This window comes from Osmerus mordax, chromosome 22, assembly GCF_038355195.1.
Source record: "Osmerus mordax isolate fOsmMor3 chromosome 22, fOsmMor3.pri, whole genome shotgun sequence".
Classification (NCBI taxonomy): Eukaryota; Metazoa; Chordata; class Actinopteri; order Osmeriformes; family Osmeridae; genus Osmerus; species Osmerus mordax.
The window spans coordinates 1,579,347-1,597,505 of NC_090071.1; the positions used below are offsets into that span (position 1 = coordinate 1,579,347).

General features: G+C 44.7%; 1 protein-coding gene across 1 annotated transcript in view; it reads left to right on the forward strand.

Annotated features, from left to right (window-relative positions):
* Positions 1 to 18,159, forward strand: part of LOC136966436 (interleukin-1 receptor accessory protein-like 1) — a 167,526-nt gene that overhangs the window by 3,580 nt on the left and 145,787 nt on the right. The window lies entirely within an intron of this gene.

Below are 18,159 nucleotides of genomic sequence, written 5' to 3' on the forward strand. Positions count from 1 at the left end.
TTTACATGCCTCCAACATGCATAAAGAGCTGATGCAAGGTACCTGAGGCGCGTTTCACACTGGCCCCTGGTGGTTAATGAAGTGCATCTTGGGAATTGCGGTCCATCTCTTGACAGCCCGCTGAACACCTTTATTGAACCTCTTGATCTATAATTCAGGCTGTACAAGTACGGCTTTACTGAGGCTCATTATCATCTTTCACAACGCGCTCTCGACCCTCCTGTTTTCTCAGGGTCCCAACCCTGCTTTTCGGCTGATCGGCATGGCTATGCCGTGCTTTTCTAATGGATGGAATCCTTCAGTGCACCTATCCTGGGGCTAGGAAATGTGGGAAAGCACGCTGTATCTGTATAGCATACAGAAAATGTGCAGAATGTAGTATGCAGTGTACACAAGCGAAAAATACACATTGTTTCTATCAACACGAAAAAGGAAAGAAAGGGAATTCTCACAACTGCATCCTACTTATGAAATGACAAGGTATCTACACTATAAAGGGTTTGATCAAATCAATATGCTGAGTGCTTCGTTAATTAATACTAAAAACCCCCGCTTAAGCTGCTGGTTGCATCTCGTTTCCATGGAAGTGTGAGCTCTCTAGACTCTGGAACGCGGTGATGATGTAAACTCAGCGCAGCTCTGATGATGTCGCTCTCTGGAGCCACTGTGGCCAAAGAACAGGAAGAACCACCCATGGCTGACATGACACACTTGCTTGGGTAGTGTGTTACAACAAGCCGCGCTGTCTGTTCCCACACGGCACGGCCCAGCAAGGGGTCACTCTGACTCCTCCAAGTCCCCTCGGTTTCCAGCCCTCTCTCCACTCCTCCTTTCACATCCTTCCATGCGAGACATGACATGCACATAGAAGCTCACAGAGCCTGCTAACAAAAGCTGGCCATTGATTTGTTTCCAGAACAAAGGCAGAAGAATATCCCGGATTCTAGGCTCGCTTCTGCAGTCAGTCCAGATGCTGACCCATGTTCACATCGTAATTGATGCCTTGTTATCTCAATTGGGGAGTCAGATGGCTGAGCGGTTAGGGACTTGGGTTATTAATCAGAAGGTTGCCGGTTTGATTCCCGGTTGTGAAAAATGACGTTGTGTCCTTGGGCAAGGCACTTCACCCTACTTGCCTTGGGGGGAATGTCCCTGAACTTACTGTAAGTCGCTCTGGATAAGAGCGTCTGCTAAATGACTAAATGTAAATGTAACTGAATGGCCCCATATTAGTAGTAGCTGAGCGTTGAGTTTAATGTACCTTCATGGCAGATGGAAAATTATTAAATAGTTATTTTGTTTGTTGTTTTATAGCATGCTAACTCTGTCGATTATTGTTTCCTTCTTAACTAAATTAAGTTGGTTTTGGAAAAGCCATTATAAGCATGACTGCCTCAACTGGTGAACACAAATGTAATACGCCAAAAATCAAGTCATATCTCAACACAATATAATACTCTATCAAATGATCATGCCTCTAGCACCTATTTCTGTAAAAGTGTTCTAGAAAATGAGAGTTAGGTGTGTGTGTGTGTGTGTGTGTGTGTGTGTGTGTGTGTGTCATAATGGTAGGAAGTGCCAAACGCATGAGCACATGAAGCAAGATGGTCACTGTCACAAACATCTCGACCTTCAGCTTGAATAACAGGCAGATCCACGACCTCCAGATTAAATTATATTGTAATTAGGGGGTAAAATAAAACCAGATTGTGTGTGAGTGAGATAGGGAGAGAGACAGAGCATGCACCTGCACAAATGTTCGTGGGCACATGTGTGGGTGTGATTTGTGTGGACAGCTTGTGTGTGTGTGTGTGTGTGTGTGTGTGTGTGTGTGTGTGTGTGTGTGCATGTTTTAGTACATCCACTTACAAATCGGTGTCCTCTCAAGTGGATCTGATTTTAAAAATGGCAGTGCTGCTTACAGTATCATTAATCATTCATTGTAGTTTTCTGTGGTTAACCTATAACACTTGGGGGAAACACAATGTGTTTATTTTGCCTCTTCAATGGCAATCAGGTTTTATGAAAAGCACATCTCAAACTTTCATGTAATTGTTTCGTAGAGAGGCTACATAGGAATTACTATATAATTAAATAGTACAGTATTAAATGTTAGCTCTGTAGTTGATGTGTCAGAAGTATGGGGAGAAAGGGGAAGGGGATTTTCTAAATGGACAGTTAATGTCCGAATAACACGGGTAACCATTCATTTATAACAATCCTTTATGTGTTTTGACCCCTCCAAAAAAGAACTTTATTGACAACTGTCTGTGTTGTCAATAACATTTCCCTTTATTGACGACACAAACAACAGCAGAGCCGCGGAAGAACAAGTCAAAGCCGTGTTTGTCGACTTCTCTTCTTATGAACTAGTCTTCCCAGCAGTGGAGGAGGACTGCTGACAGAGAAAGCACACAGCACACATTTGGAGACTTGAGGGGAGCCTTTGTTCCTCTCAAGGCCCCCTTCATCAATATTCTCCTCACACGGGCCAGGGACTTGGGAGTCCAGGGCCCTGACAGAGGTGCCCAGTCCAGGGGAAATCAAACTAGGCCCTTTCATTGCCTGAGCAGACACGGGTAGGGACAAAAACATTCCTGTTTGAGCTCTTAAGGGGCCCAATTCTTCAGCACCTTGACAATGAGCAGTGTTGCTTTATTTTGGGAAAGTGGTTTGAGAGAGGTGTGGTTGGGTAAACACAGCCTTTTCAAATATCCAATTCGAGATGTTGACAGTTATTCGACAATTGTAAGATGTAGGCTTGCCTAAATCGTTTTCAAAGGTTTTGAGAAAAAAAGATTTCGGCTATTGCCATTTTCTGTTCTATCATATACCTATATTTATTTCCTTTTTCAAACAACTATAATCTCGCAAATATTGCAGACGTTGTCGATCAGGCAACAACGTTGACTTTATGCACAACTGCAGGAAAAACTGAGGTCTGGGTAGACAAAATGTATACAGGGAGCTTTTCAATTATTTCCGTTGGGCGGCAGCACGCCTATTCTTTAAACTTCAGCACGCGAATTGTCCAACGATTCGCTAGTATCTGCGTTGTGGAGAGGGCGGGGGAAGGAAGCAAGTATGTGGATGACCGCTCACTAGGATACACCTTGAGACTACATGAATGTGTACTTCTACTATTTTTATCTGAGATTTTTTTGTTTGCATTTTCTTTAACTACTATAGGTTATTTGTCCCTGACCGGCTTGTTGAGAGACCGAGGACTGCACGGTCTAGGACCGGAAAGACGCATCTCCATCGCTCGGATTTGTGTTCACATAGCGGCACACGGGGGAAAGATCCGTCGGATTGGTCTCACCGAAAGCTTGTGAAATACTGTAGCCTACAGATAGCCGTGCCTGCCGCGGTGCTCAAGTGTTTGGGAATGTCTGGTTTGACAACCAGGGAAGGTTTGGAAAAATATTTATAACAAAGGATCAACAGAGTACAAGGTTAGATTTTGTCCTTCATTTTCTCTCAACCATCTCTCCTAATAATCATCTCATTTTGCCATGACTGCTCTCATTTGAAAGTGACCGATCTGCGCCTATTTTTATTTTTTATTTTTACGAAGAAAATAAATAGGCGCTCAAGAATCTTGACAACATGCGTACGTACTTTGGAATAGACTGCCGATTGGAAAACTTGGCTTTTTCGTGAAGGGGATAGTATCTTATATGTGTTCCGTCTTTTATTCTTTAAGAGGGGAAACAGGTTATTTCCTTTACATGTACATCGGCGTTGTGATGGTGAGATTGATCAGAATTGACAGTGGAATCTAATAATTTGGAAACTGCTACCACGGGTAAGTCTACAGTCAAAACCATCCACCCTTTTTGCCTATAATAAAAAAAAGTTTTTGCTGAAAATAACTAATAACCTGTAATGTTTGCCACATTTGGCGGCTTTTACGGTCATCTCAAAGGTATAACGTGGTCTAATGATAGAACAGCGGTGGAATTTTTATGCTGCAATCTGAAAGGGGGACAATTTTCCCAGTCCACTAATCTAGTGAAGTTGATACCTCGCAGCAATGTATACTCACTGGAACGAATATTCATTTCTAAAGCTCGTTGCGCATGAATTCATATGATTTGAACACAAGTGCAGTCGTTGAAGATGTGTGGAACTGTGTGTGGTGTTACAGCACTCCTTCCTTCCATTATCTGATGTTGCATGAGGAATGATTTGTGACAGCGGGGGTTTTTTTTTAAACGTTTTTCTGGGGGGGTCGTCTTCAGTGAACATACCGCTTGCCACACTGACGGATTTTCCTCGTCGAAATAATTAGGGAATGGGATGCGCGGGCACTTCTTGTGCCTCGAACAGTGGGTATAGTTTAATCACATTAAGTAGGTAGCCTAAACCGGAATGCGTCTAGGTTGTCATTTTTGTCCACTATGATAAACAGCTACAAACATAGTCAAGCCATAGGCCTCTATACAAAGCCGTAATAGTATTGCTAAGTTGTGTGCCGCTGGAGAGGCGCGCGTGTGCGTCCTGTGCTGTAGATGGAGGACTAAATCCAGAGATTTTAGGTGACTGAAGGGCCGGCGCAGCACTGATTTAAAGTGAGAGGGTAATTAGTACTTTACGGGAGATGGCTACTAATAGACTGCAGGAGATTGAAGAGTTTGTTTTCTTAGTATAGTCAGCCTCCTCAGAAATTGTTTTAACGAACATTCGCGGCGTTACAGGGCATCGTGTTGGTTCACATGAAGATAGCGAGGTAGCCTTGGATTATCCTATTGTAGTTTGACCCGTGGTGCTGAAAGGACAGCTCCGGGAGAAGGGACTGTTTCCACGTAGCGAAGCAGCATAGTATCGGAGGTTTGTCTTTCTGTGGCTTTTGTGGTTGAGTTTCAGATTTGGCGAGGTTAGCATGTCACCCCGGGTCAGCAGTTTGACGTTTTCCTTCCTAACCTGATGATATTTATCAGGTTACTAACCCTAAAGCATGTTATAGACAGAAACACGTGTTTTTAAATGTACTCTTTCAGCTATTCTGACGCCAAATATTATTAAACAAGATCTGACACACTCCAGATAAACTGCCCGATGCATTCCACGTCACGCGTATTCGTCACTATCCAAGTGAGGTTCTTCTACATCTGCAACAAGCATGTTGCAACTCTGTCCTACATGCTGAAACTATTAACCCTCAAGTTCAAAGCTGAAAAACTTACTGTGTCTTACATGACACCTTTGAAGGCCATTAGTTAGGACGCTCTGTTCATGTCTTCCTGCAATCAATCCTATGAAGTCTAGATTTCCATTCAGAACAAACGATGTTACGTCAATGCACACAAAGAATGGGGACAAAATGTCAATTGAAACGAATAAATATATCGACTGGTGCTGCAGATGCAGATTATATAGGCTATAACATTAAGGAGTTACGAAAATTCTGTGTCCTTTTGTGATCTATCGCATAGTATGATTTAGATTCAAGCACAGACAGTCTCCCAGATCATGTATTAATGGGTTAGCAGTGGCCACTTAAGAAAAGCCCTTTGGCCAGATATTGAGCCGCTGGAACGTATCTTACAGTAATTTATATAGACAGAAATTATGTCATCCACTATGGGGGGCATGTTGCATGGATATACGTACAATCGTTGCCTCCAACCACTGAGAAACCAATAGTTTGTTTTCATTAGTATTTCATTACCTGAATCTTTACGATATGCCTTGAGGGGGAGTACAACCGCAACTTTAACACGGTCGATGTTTAAGCTAGTTTAACCCCACATGCTTACAGTGTTTGAGATGGCCCCAACTGACATTACCGACTGGATTTTTTTCCTGAAATGGGCCGTGCTGGCCGATGCTATGCTATAGTAGAGGGTTAGTCGGTTTGCGGGCCGGTGTGACGTGCAAGGCGCGGGGAGCAGCTGCCGTCACAAGCGCGGCTCTTCTCCTTTGATTGATACTTTTAATTTTCAAGGAGATGTGACTGAGCGCCAGCTTCAACTAGCCATAAAGTGGTGGAGTCAAACGCTTTCACATGAAAGAGTTCATTAATAAAAATAAAATAAGGGTTGTCTGGCTGTGGAACATTGGCCAAAGGAGCTGGGAAAGATAGGAACAGTTGGAGAGGATTTGCACGTGGGGACACGTCATGTGTCACGAGCAACGTCTTTCTCATAGGTACCGAATTAGGTTACATTAATAAGACTGTGATATGTGGGCATTCAATATGTATGTATGTGAATGTATACAAACATAAAACGATTATTAGTCAATTTTGTCCACCTTTCCTATTTGGCCACTTGCCATTTAAACGTAGCTGTTGGGAATGGTATTTCTGTTTCCCCATACAGTAAAACCTGCTATTTCTTTTTACAGCTGTGTTGCAAGGACGGGTATTATAAACTGATAGGATAAGCAATTGTATAAGCCATGAACTACATGCCTAATAGCAAGCACTCTGAAAATAAATCTGAAAAAAAAAATCCAATTCTGTGGAAGATGAGATTTCAGCATCTCTCCCCCAAGTTTGATTTCTCATCTCAGATTCACATTATAGTAATCAGTAGGACATTGATCAGACACATAGCTATTTATTTCTTTGGTCCATGGCGGCAACCTTTCCCTGTATAGACACTTCTGATAGATCTGATACCATGTTCAGGCATCCATCAGAACGTCCACAGAGAGAAACCCTCTGCTTGAATACCAAGTCAGTGATCCACTCTCCTCTTTATAGCTCCATTAGAAATGTCCATATTGAGTGCTTTTTAAAGAGTAGTGGTCAGCCGAGAGGCACTCAAAGGTGTGTATTTCCGAGTTGTACCTCACCTTTTATTGTCTTCTTAAAGAGCTTTTAGTGCACCAAGGTTTTAGTCTGTTCATTTGCAATTCATTATGGAGCACAACACCATCCAATCACGGGCAAATAGGAAACAATTTTCATGTGACATTCTTTCTACATTTTCAGTTGAATCGTCACATCAAATCAAATTCGAACAGGTCTAGGGAGTCACCCTATGACCTTGTGCATAATTAAACCGAAATGGTGGACATGCCTGTTTCCCACTGAGAGAAAATGGGAATTCAAGATGTAACGACCAATCCTCTCAACAAGGATAGCACTACGAGGAAGCCCTTTGGAAAACATGCAGACTGAGTATAGAATTGGTCTTCAGAAATGGATCCCTTCTCACACCTGTGGCCCCTGAAGCAGTTTTCAGAGAGCCATTACTTCTCCATTGGGGCCATGGCAAAGTACAGTATTGTCTCTCCAGCAAATCATTTTCATGGGCCACTTATTTTTGAGATCAGGATGATTGCAGATGGGGAGGAAAACGGTGTATGTGTATAGAAATATAGCCTAGCTATCCCAGCGTCTGTCATGGTTTTATATCTGGACCATATCTTGGTTGTATTCATTCTCCCTTTCGTTTTGGACTATCACAACAGAGACACGCTAATGCTAAGACATAAGCGCAGTAATGGAATCATTTCCCAGCTGCCCGTTTGTATTGTGTTTTAGAAAACATCGTGCGAGCTTCCCAGAGGGACCTTGAAAATGAAACACCGGTCAACTGTTACAAACACTGAAATAAAGATTGAAGCTATGAAATTGTTGTCCCTCTCTGCCTAGATGAAATTACATTGTAAGGCATGATCTTTTCTCTTTATTCCCGATTTCTACCCCTTAAGGCAAAGCAAAGAAAAAGCTGATAGTTTTGTCAGTGATCGAGCACGCAGTCCAAGAATACAGGGGGAAAAAAACGCTGGAATTATCCTTCTCATCCTTTGGTCTCCCCATGGCCATGTCTATAGGCTACTTCAAACCTGAGACAGTTTAGGGGATGAAGTTGATATGTGTTAGAGTCATGAAAGTGCCCACGTGAAACCGGCTCACGAGGAAAAAACAAAACAGAAAATTAACCCTTCCATCTCCCCCCCTCGTCACTCTTTGACCTCTGCTTATTCATTCATGAAGGTTTTGTTGTGGAACACTGCATACTGTAGGTTCAAACAGACAGCTTGTCCTCGCAATCGAGTCAGGTGGCTGAGCGGTTAGGGAATCGGGCTAGTAATCTGAAGGTTGCCAGTTCGATTCCCGGCCGTGCAAAATGACGTTGTGTCCTTGGGCAAGGCACTTCGCCCTACTTGCCTCGGGGAGAATGTCCCTGTACTTACTGTAAGTCGCTCTGGATAAGAGCATCCGCTAAATGTAAAGGTAAATCTGTCAGCTCTCAAAAGGAAGGCCTTTGCCATGTGTGTTTTCGAAGGCTGCGCTATATCCGGATACTTTCATGGCAGGAAGAGTCCTTTCTCTCTTTTGCCTGAACTGCATCTCACACGGATGTCGACAATTACAGAGGGATTGTGTGGTCATTGCATTGTGTTCTCATCAACCATTTATGCTATTGAATCGGCTTGTTTCAAAGGGGTTTCTTTATTAATGAAATACAATATGAGTAAATGCTTAAAAATATCAGTAGAAGGGGAATATCAAGTCACAATATAGTTATTCAGGGCTTCTCACAAGACCTGTATCTCCATGCCATTTCATGGAAAATGTGTACATTTGTATGAACTGTAATGGCGAACCCGTTCATACCAGGGCAGATTCCCAGCATGTTGTGGCCTAAAGTCTATGGTTGTGCCAGTGGTGTGCCATTACTCAGATGTTTCAACGACAGCATGGCTCTCCAATCCCCGTACACCTTCGCAACACCGACCCAAAGAGACCGGGTTCTCAACAGGCACTGATTAATGGGCCACTTTATGAGAAGGGCCTGAGGGCTTTGCGTTTCTTGTCCAACAATATTGAATCCAAGCTGCATGGTATGGAGATGGGCTTAAAAAAAAGTTGTGCCCCTATTGTGTGTGTGTGTGTGTGTAGAGCTGTTGTGTTGGTAACTACAGTATATCTCCCCCCCCCCCCCCCTCCCCACCCACCCTGCACCCTTCATGCAGTTTATGTGTGATTGCTTGTGCTGGTCTCAGTGTGAGTCAGTAGACATGCGAGATCAGAGCAATGAGTACAAAGGCAGAGATTTCAGGGCATGCTGATTGGGTACATAAGGGTAGGGGTGGGGAGGAGGGGGGGGTCGTCTATGAACCCTTGAGCTGTGCTTGAATTTTAATGCTTGGTCTATCTACATCCACAGTTATTTGGCACAATATATATATATATATATATATATATATATATATATTCCCTCTTCCTGGTTGTTCCCTAAGGCTCAGCAAGCAGGAACATTAGTCTTGTTTTGGGCTGACTTTTTCACAGACAATTGAGCCTTTATTGCCCATGGTTCATGCTATGTGTTCCCCTCTCATTCTTTTCAATCAAATTGCCAATGAGGTTGCATTATGCATGGACCAAGGATGCCATGTCCCTTTTGGCTTTTGTGAGATGTAATTGTTGCAAACAAGCAATTTAGCTGGTGTAAGTGATGGGAGTGGGTTAGGCAGACTGTGTATGATCATGCTGCTGTTTGGGATATTTTTGGTGTGTTTTCTTAGGAAGCAGCCTTACTTAATGCTGATGGGAAACCATCCTGCATGAAGCATGCAGGATGGAGTCAGGTGGCTGAGCGGTTAGGGAGTCGGGCTAGTAATCTGAAGGTTGCCGGTTCGATTCCCGGCTGTGCAAAATAACGTTGTGTCCTTGGGCAAGGCACTTCACCCTACTTGCCTCGGGGGGAATGTCCCTGTACTTACTGTAAGTCGTTCTGGATAACAGCGTCTGATAAATGACTAAATGTTCATTAGCTCTTCAAAGTGTCTGCGGTCTTGGCCCTTGTACTCTCCTGAAGCCTCATTGTCACGACCCAACACTATTTGCGAAAGAAAGGCATTTAGTCAGATATATTGGTATCATCTCAAACCTGGCTCTGTAGCATAACACACAACACAAGCCTGTAGCATAACACTCAACACAAGCCTGTAGCATAACACACAACACAAGCCTGTAGCATAACACACAACACAAGCCTGTAGCATAACACACAACACAAGCCTGTAGCATAACACACAACACAAGCCTGTAGCATAACACACAACACAAGCCTGTAGCATAACACACAACCCAATCTCTGGCAGTCGGCAGCGCGCATGTGTGTGTCTTTCGCTGTATCATTTCGGGGTAAGAGTCTGTTTCACGGATCAGCGACTGATGTGTTTCAGTTCCTGGGTTTTTCTTTCATGTTGATGGATGATAGAATGCTGCAGCAGCTCTGGATCCGGGATGCAGAGCGCTCACACCCTGTTCCCCTTCCTCCAGGAGATCAGCCTCAGTCAGTCACCTCCACCTTGTGTGCTCTAATGAGTCAAGGGGTTTCTCCCAATCAGATCATCCACCTCTGGGGTATAACAGCGGTCCCTGTCATTTGATAGGTCAACGGGACTCTGATTGAAACGCTTTGATTTGATTGCCGTGCCGGTTTATAGAGTTTGTCATCGAACTGTCAGCATTGATTCATCTTCCGCTGATTGGATTATTCATAAATTTGTTTGTAAGTTTGGCAAACTTTTTAAATCCAGCTCCTCACAGCCCTGTTTAGCTTGAATCAACTTAGAACAAATGTCGTTTGGGTGTTGTCTAGGAGACCGTAAGAGGGGGTGTTGTCTAGGAGACAGTAAGAGGGGGATTTACTGGAATCAGTTAGAATATGTTGGAAACATTCTCTGTAAACTTACCACTTCTGTCAAATTAAAATCTGGGAGTCGAGCACAGTTTTGTTCTGCAAGGGCAGAGTAATGGTGCATTAGGTGTCGGCCGGGTCTTCTGAATAATTCAGGTGTGGAATTTCAATAGTGGCCTGTATGTTTGGCCAGGTTGCGGGATGGATAGCTTATCTTTTATTAAACATGCAGTTGGTGTAGCGTAGGTTCTGACAGGGCCTAACTCTATCTGCTCTGCCTCCCCTCTCAGAGATTCATCCCCTGCTCCCTTTCTCACCTCCTTCTCCGCCTCTCTCCTTCTCTTCCCTAGACCGTGCCTGTCGTAGGTCCCCTTGCCTTGAATTACCAAATAAGTGGCTTTCATTAGTTTTATCTTTATTTCCAGGTCGCCAATGCCGTGCGAATGCCGAGCGTGTTAGTAGTGGGGCGGGGATCTGGGAGGAAGTACAAGAGGCATTCTGGTCTGTAGGCTGGTTTGTTTCTCAGGTTTATTGAGCTGAAGTGATGTGAGAGCACAGCTATCTGGGCTTTTGATAAGGACGGGTGCATGTTGTGGCTGGAGCTTAATCTGCACCAAATTGGATTTCAAATTAGTCTCATGCGACGACCGATGCTGTCTCCCCGAATGAGGTCTAGTCTTCTCAATCACCTGAAAAGTGAGTTTGTGAGAGGGGGAGCTGTGTAACGGATGTCGATCGCCCGGATTCTTCAGCAGCCCATTCTTCCTTGCCATGTGCTGTACATGCACAGAGGTAGACCCCCCCCTGCTCTATGTGCTGTACATGCACAGAGGTAGACCCCCCCCCTGCTCTATGTGCTGTACATGCACAGAGGTATACCCCCCCCTGCTCTATGTGCTGTACATGCACAGAGGTAGACCCCCCCCCTGCTCTATGTGCTGTACATGCACAGAGGTAGACCCCCCTGCTCTATGTGCTGTACATGCACAGAGGTATACCCCCCCTGCTCTATGTGCTGTACATGCACAGAGGTAGACCCCCCCCCCTGCTCTATGTGCTGTACATGCACAGAGGTAGACCCCCCTGCTCTATGTGCTGTACATGCACAGAGGTAGACCCCCCTGCTCTATGTGCTGTACATGCACAGAGGTATACCCCCCCCTGCTCTATGTGCTGTACATGCACAGAGGTATACCCCCCCCTGCTCTATGTGCTGTACATGCACAGAGGTAGACCCCCCCTGCTCCATGTGCTGTACATGCACAGAGGTAGACCCCCCCCCCCCCCTGCTCCATGTGCTGTACATGCACAGAGGTATACCCCCCCCTGCTCCATGTGCTGTACATGCACAGAGGTAGACCCCCCTGCTCCATGTGCTGTACATGCACAGAGGTAGACCCCCCCCCTGCTCCATGTAATGTACATGCACAGAGGTAGACCCCCCGCTCCGTGATCATGAACAATGCTCCAATCAGCTCACTTGAACCTGCCATGGCCCCAGGTCGTCCAAAGCCGATGGCTCCTGCTGTGGCGCATTGACCAGGTCGCGTGTCGCACAGAGAGTCAATATCCACCCTCCCACATCTACCTACCCTCCAAAAAAGACATTTTATATACCATTACATTTGTTTATGTGGGCATCTGGGTTCTCTGAACCATCTGGCCTAATGCCTACAATCATCAGCTCTCAGCTTGTCCACAGATTGACCTTTTACTGTCAGGCTGAAGATCCATTTACATCCCTGCGTGAAACACACGGCGCACATGGGGATGTTGTGAATGAGCACGGTTCGCCCTCACGTCAGGACTGTGTGGGTGACTAACTGGACAATGTGAGCCGGCTGTTGCGCAGCCTGGCCTCCCTTCTCACTCACAGCCCTGACAAAGTCTCTGCGCCAGAAGGACGTCGTCAGTTTGAACGCTGCCAACGTAACTCACTTGTTTTAAAAACAAACCCAAAGATCGAGGTTTGTTAAAGTATGGAAATAGGAGTTTATGAGGTTAAGATTATTGTTTGAATAAAGAGGAATTCGGATCACTGTGGACCAGGAATAACCTTGTTTGTATGTGTGACCTTTGGTTTAAACAGTTGTGTACCAACATTAGGTCTATGCATGCAAGTCAAGACAATGCAGGTAGTTTCAGGCTAAATATATTGTTCTTTCCCACTTCCATGTGACCCCTTAAAGTCCCAAACTCAAGGATGGCCATCATATCTTTTGGTTTTGTTTATCTCAGAGACATTTCTTTTAGAGAGGCAACCATTAGTTGGCCTTTATCCTGATCCTAAACATACCCAAACTCGAAGGAGGCAGGAAGTCTATGGCGGCCATTTTAAGTTTTAGCTCGTTTAGTATGTCGGTGGACCTGGCCAGGTGATTAATCTAAATAATCTGAGAGGTGCTTTCTGGAAGAGTTGAAGCAGGTAGTGTTACCACAGCGCACTGGCCCTTTGCTTATTATCATTGACCTCTAAATGGCCAGGAACCTCAAGCCTAGAGGCTGTTACCAGCCGGACTACACTGAATTCTAATGAGCTCCACCATCACAACGCCAACATGCTAACATTCACCTCCGCAGAGCTGGAAACACAGGGAGGGGAGAGTGGGGGACGGTGGAGAAATGGTGGTCAACTTTGAGTTGTGTTACTGAATACTGTGGGCCGCATGGACGGGGTGTGGAAGCTGAGTCGGCAGGCTGTCTCCTAAAGCCAGCCCATCTCAACACGCCTCGCCGTAGCCAGATAGTGTTTTCCATGTTCTCTTTTTTCCAAGGACTCCAAACAATGCTGGTGCATTGTAAACATTGTCTCTTCCTCACAGTCCTGAGTATGTCAGCAACATGGGGAATATAGAGGGAGGGAGGCTTGGAGGGGGGGGGGGGGATCAGATAATCTGAAATGGAATAATTCAGTGTCGAGTGCTAGGCGTTGCGTGGGCGCGCGTGACTGTTGAGGGTACAAGGGCTTGCAACTGTTTCCCATAAATAGAAATGTTAATAACTCGCAAAGGCAGCGGGCACATGAATTTTTCACCGAGCTTCACAGAGAGAGAGAGAGAGAGAGAGAGAGAGAGAGAGAGAGACAGAGAGACAGAGAGACAGAGAGACAGAGAGACAGAGAGACAGAGAGAGAGAAACAGAGATGTCCATTTTCTTACTGATGGTCCCAAAGAGTGCCATCCCTAAAGAATGAATGAGTGCTCTCCAACTCCTTATCCCCACCTCTACCTACCTCTCTTTCCCTCTCTCTCTCTCCCTACCTCTCTTTCCCTCTCTCTCTCTCTCCCTACCTCTCTTTCCCTCTCTCTCCCTCCCTCTCCCTCCCTCTCTCTCCCTTTCTCTCCCTCCCTCTCTCTCCCTACCCCCCTCTCTCTCTACCTCTCCCCCCCCTCTCTGATTCTTCTAGAACGTAATTGAATGTGGTTGAGTCAGATGGGGGGGGGGGATGTTGGGAGGCCTACAAAGGATGTTGATTCTACAAAGAGGACCTATTCCTGTACTCTACCTGTATGTATACACGGTAACATGAACATGTGATGTACAGGAGACTGAGGAACAGTCTGTGCTCACTGCGAGACATGGCAAGAACAGTACATTCATTTATGGATCATCCCCGATCGTTTAGCGTCAGTTGGAATTTTCTTACAATATTTGAAAAATGTGAATTATGGTTGGTGTTAGCCCAGGCTTTGGTTGCAAGCTTGTGCATGGCTTTGAATTAGATATATTTCTTTAACAATAACAACAGAAACTGCTGATTTTTCACATGCACACAATTGCCATTCCCCTATGTCCTTGTTGTACTTATGATTTCACATCATCTCTGTCTGCTGCATGTGCACCATAAATAACATGAAACAGAAAGATACAGATAGTAAGAGGTAGAGGAAAAGCAAGAGAGAAGAAGAGAAGGAGAGAGAGAGAGACAGAGAGACAGAGAGAGAGAGAGAGAGAGAGAGAGAGAGAGAGAGAGAGAGAGAGAGGAGAGAGAGAGAGAGAGAGAGGAGGGAGAGACAGAGAGAGAGAGAGAGAGAGAGAGAGAGAAGGAGAGAGACAGAAGAGAGACAGAGAGAGAGAGAGAGAGAGAGAGAGAGACAGAGAAACAGAGAGAGAGAAACAGAGATGTCCATTTTCTTACTGATGGTCCCAAAGAGTGCCATCCCTAAAGAATGAATGAGTGCTCTCCAACTCCTTATCCCCACCTCTCCCTACCTCTCTTTCCCTCTCTCCTACCTCTCTTTCCCTCTCTCTCTCTCTCCCTACCTCTCTTTCCCTCTCTCTCCCTCTCTCTCCCTCCCTCTCTCTCCCTTTCTCTCCTCCCTCCTCTCTCTCCCTACCCCCCTCTCTCTCTACCTCTCCCCCCCCTCTCTGATTCTTCTAGAACGTAATTGAATGTGGTTGAGTCAGATGGGGGGGGGGGGGGGGATGTTGGGGAGGGCGTACAAAGGATGTTGATTCTACAAAGAGGACCTATTCCTGTACTCTACCTGTATGTATAACACTGTAGCATGAACATGTGATGTACAGGAGACTGAGGAACAGTCTGTGCTCACTGCGAGACATGGCAAGAACAGTACATTCATTTATGGATCATCCCCGATCGTTTAGCGTCAGTTGGAAATTTCTTACAATATTTGAAAAATGTGAATTATGGTTGGTGTTAGCCCAGGCTTTGGTTGCAAGCTTGTGCATGGCTTTGAATTAGATATATTTTTTAACGATAACAACAGAAACTGCTGATTTTTCACATGCACACAATTGCCATTCCCCCTATGTCCTTGTTGTACTTATGATTTCACATCATCTCTGTCTGCTACATGTGCACCATAAATAACATGAAACAGAAAGATACAGATAGTAAGAGGTAGAGGAAAAGCAAGAGAGAATAAGAGAAGGAGAGAGACAGAGAGAGACAGAGAGAGAGAGACAGAGAGAGAGAGAGAGAGAGAGAGAGAGAGAGAGAGAGAGGAGAGAGAGAGAGAGGGAGAGAAGGAGTGAGACAGAGAGACAGAGAGAGAGAGAGAGAGAGAGAGAGAGAAGGAGAGAGAGAGAGAGAGAGAGAGAGAGAAGGAGAGAGAGAGAGAGAGAGAGAGAGAGAGGAGAGGGAGTGAGAGAGGAGAGAGAGAAGAGAGAGAGAGAGTGAGAGAGAGAGAGAGAGAGAGAGAGAGAGAGAGAGAGAGAGAGGAGAGGGGAGTGAGAGAGAGAGAGAGAGAGAGAGAGAGAGAGAGAGAGAGAGAGAGATGAGAGAGAGAGAGAAGAGAGAGAGAGAAGAGAGAGAGAGAAGAGAGAGGAGTGAGAGAGAGAGAAGAGAGAGAGAGAGAGGAGAGAGAGAGAGAGAGAGAGAGAGAGCGAGAGAGAGAGAGAGAGAGAGAGAGAGAGAGAGACGAGAGAGAGAGAGAGAAGGAGAGAGAGAGAGAGAGAGAGAGAGAAGGAGAGAGAATCTCTGTGTCCCTTGGAAACCACTTTGTGATGCCAGCCTTTGCATATTCAATTCAAACCACAGGCTGCACACAGACTAGCTAGCGGCTTCAACAATGTCACATATTCATCATATTTTGAATTCTCTCATATGTTTAATCCCTTAATCCCCTCTTATTCTGTTTTTCCATTTACTCTGAACTATGATCTGTCTGCTGCGAATCCGGACAGTGAATGACTTGCTGGCTGATCAGTACATAATTCTGGATAGTATGTTTTTTGTATTTATTATCAGCACCATGAATGAGCATGTGGATCTAACTGGTCCTGGTAATAAGGTGTTATTTGTGTGTGTAGCATACCATAATATTCTCTGTTAGATAACTAGCAATGCCCAGACTAATAAATTGTTCTATTAGTTTGAGTAAAAGAACCACAGAGAGCACTGCTTTTGTGAGAATGTTGTGCGTGGCACAAGAGAAGGAGAGAGCTAATTAAAATGATAAGATTTCTGTGCAGTGGTGTGGGCGTGTTGCTTTAGTGTGTGTGCGCGTGTGGGGGGGGCGGGTGACAGTTGGAGCGCGGTTAGCAAGGTTTGGCTACAATGTCCCCTTTCATAGTACGGTTGCAGTGGTGGGCGTCATCCTTGGCTGACGGACCCCCACAGCCGCCGTCTCACCAGGCTTATTATGGCTTAACGGGCTTCCCCTCTTCTCCTTTGTGTAGCAGCTTTGTGGGTCTTGTCTATAGAATCTTTGTCAGGACTGAAATGTCAAAGTGAAGTTTTTAAACATTGAAGCCTGCGCATGTTTATTGAAATGACAGCCATGGAAATTGGGGATGGCTGCCCACTTGGTCTGTTATTGGCAGCCCTATGACAGCTCTATTTGGTTGTTTTGTTTCAATCCTGACTACCACACAAAGCAAGGGTTAAACCTTTAAGGAAATTCTGATTAGAATGGATACATTGATCATGTTAAGGGTCTGGGGAGAAAATAAGTTGTTGCTGTGGTTAATCGGAAGCTCATCGAGCCCCGTTTGTCATTCAATGCAACACAGGCATTGCTATGAAGTAAGGAAGCTCATAACCGTGTATAAGGCCTACAGTTAACCGACAATAAGAATGGTTACCGGTTTATACTATCAGTTCAACAGTTTTGTAAATTTTGCGGCAAATGCCATTATATTAGCAACTTTTCATCTTTCCTTGTGACAAAAAGGTTGTATCTAGCGACTTTCTGCTTTTTTTTTTTTTTTATAACGAGCGTCGGTAAAGAAATAAAAAAAAAATCTCCAAAATGAGCATCCCTGGAAGCGACCTACGTCTTTTTAGGTGAACGCAAATTAAATAGGCCTACATGATCAGAAGCAGAGGAGAGCGCATCATTATTATTTGTACACTTCTGTGATTGTTTAGTTAACTGTGACTGAACAAGTTGTGAATGTGGACACGTGATTTTTTTCCAAATTAACATTTAGTCGGTTAGTTTGGTCGCAACCAACCATGAGAATAACATAATGCTGTGTTTTAGTTTGTATCTAACTCTTCTCTACTTCTCTTTGACGACTGCAGGGTCTGGACTGGCGAAAATGAAATCTCCCATCCCTCTCCAGATCTTGGCTGTACGCCACTGTCGTCCGATGTTTCAAAGTGGTATCTAAGAGGGGTTCAGGTAAGTCTGTGTAAATGTCTGTGACTGTCTGATGGATTGTGTGTGCTGACAGTATTCACAGCTCTCCAGCGGTCTAATACCATTCAGATACCTTGAAATGAATGACAAAGAAACATCTGCAACAGTGTAGACCAGAATTGATTCTGATTAATCAATACTGGTGAGAGTAAGGCTTGTTGGTCTCTACCATTCTTTCACAGAATCACTGGCTCTCCATTGAGCCTGTGTACTGTACAGTCACACTGGGGACAAAGCTGTATTACACTAAGGTACTGCATGCAGTACAGTGTAGTGACTGTCTGCTAAATAAACACATTTTGAAAATGTATGAAAAAAGTACATATTCTACTGAAGTTACCTCTCTTTTCACTAATGTGTTGTAACGCTAACACGAAGGTCTGACTCATAATCACAGCATCTCACAGATCTATTGATTTTCCAGCTTTTTCTGGCTAGGC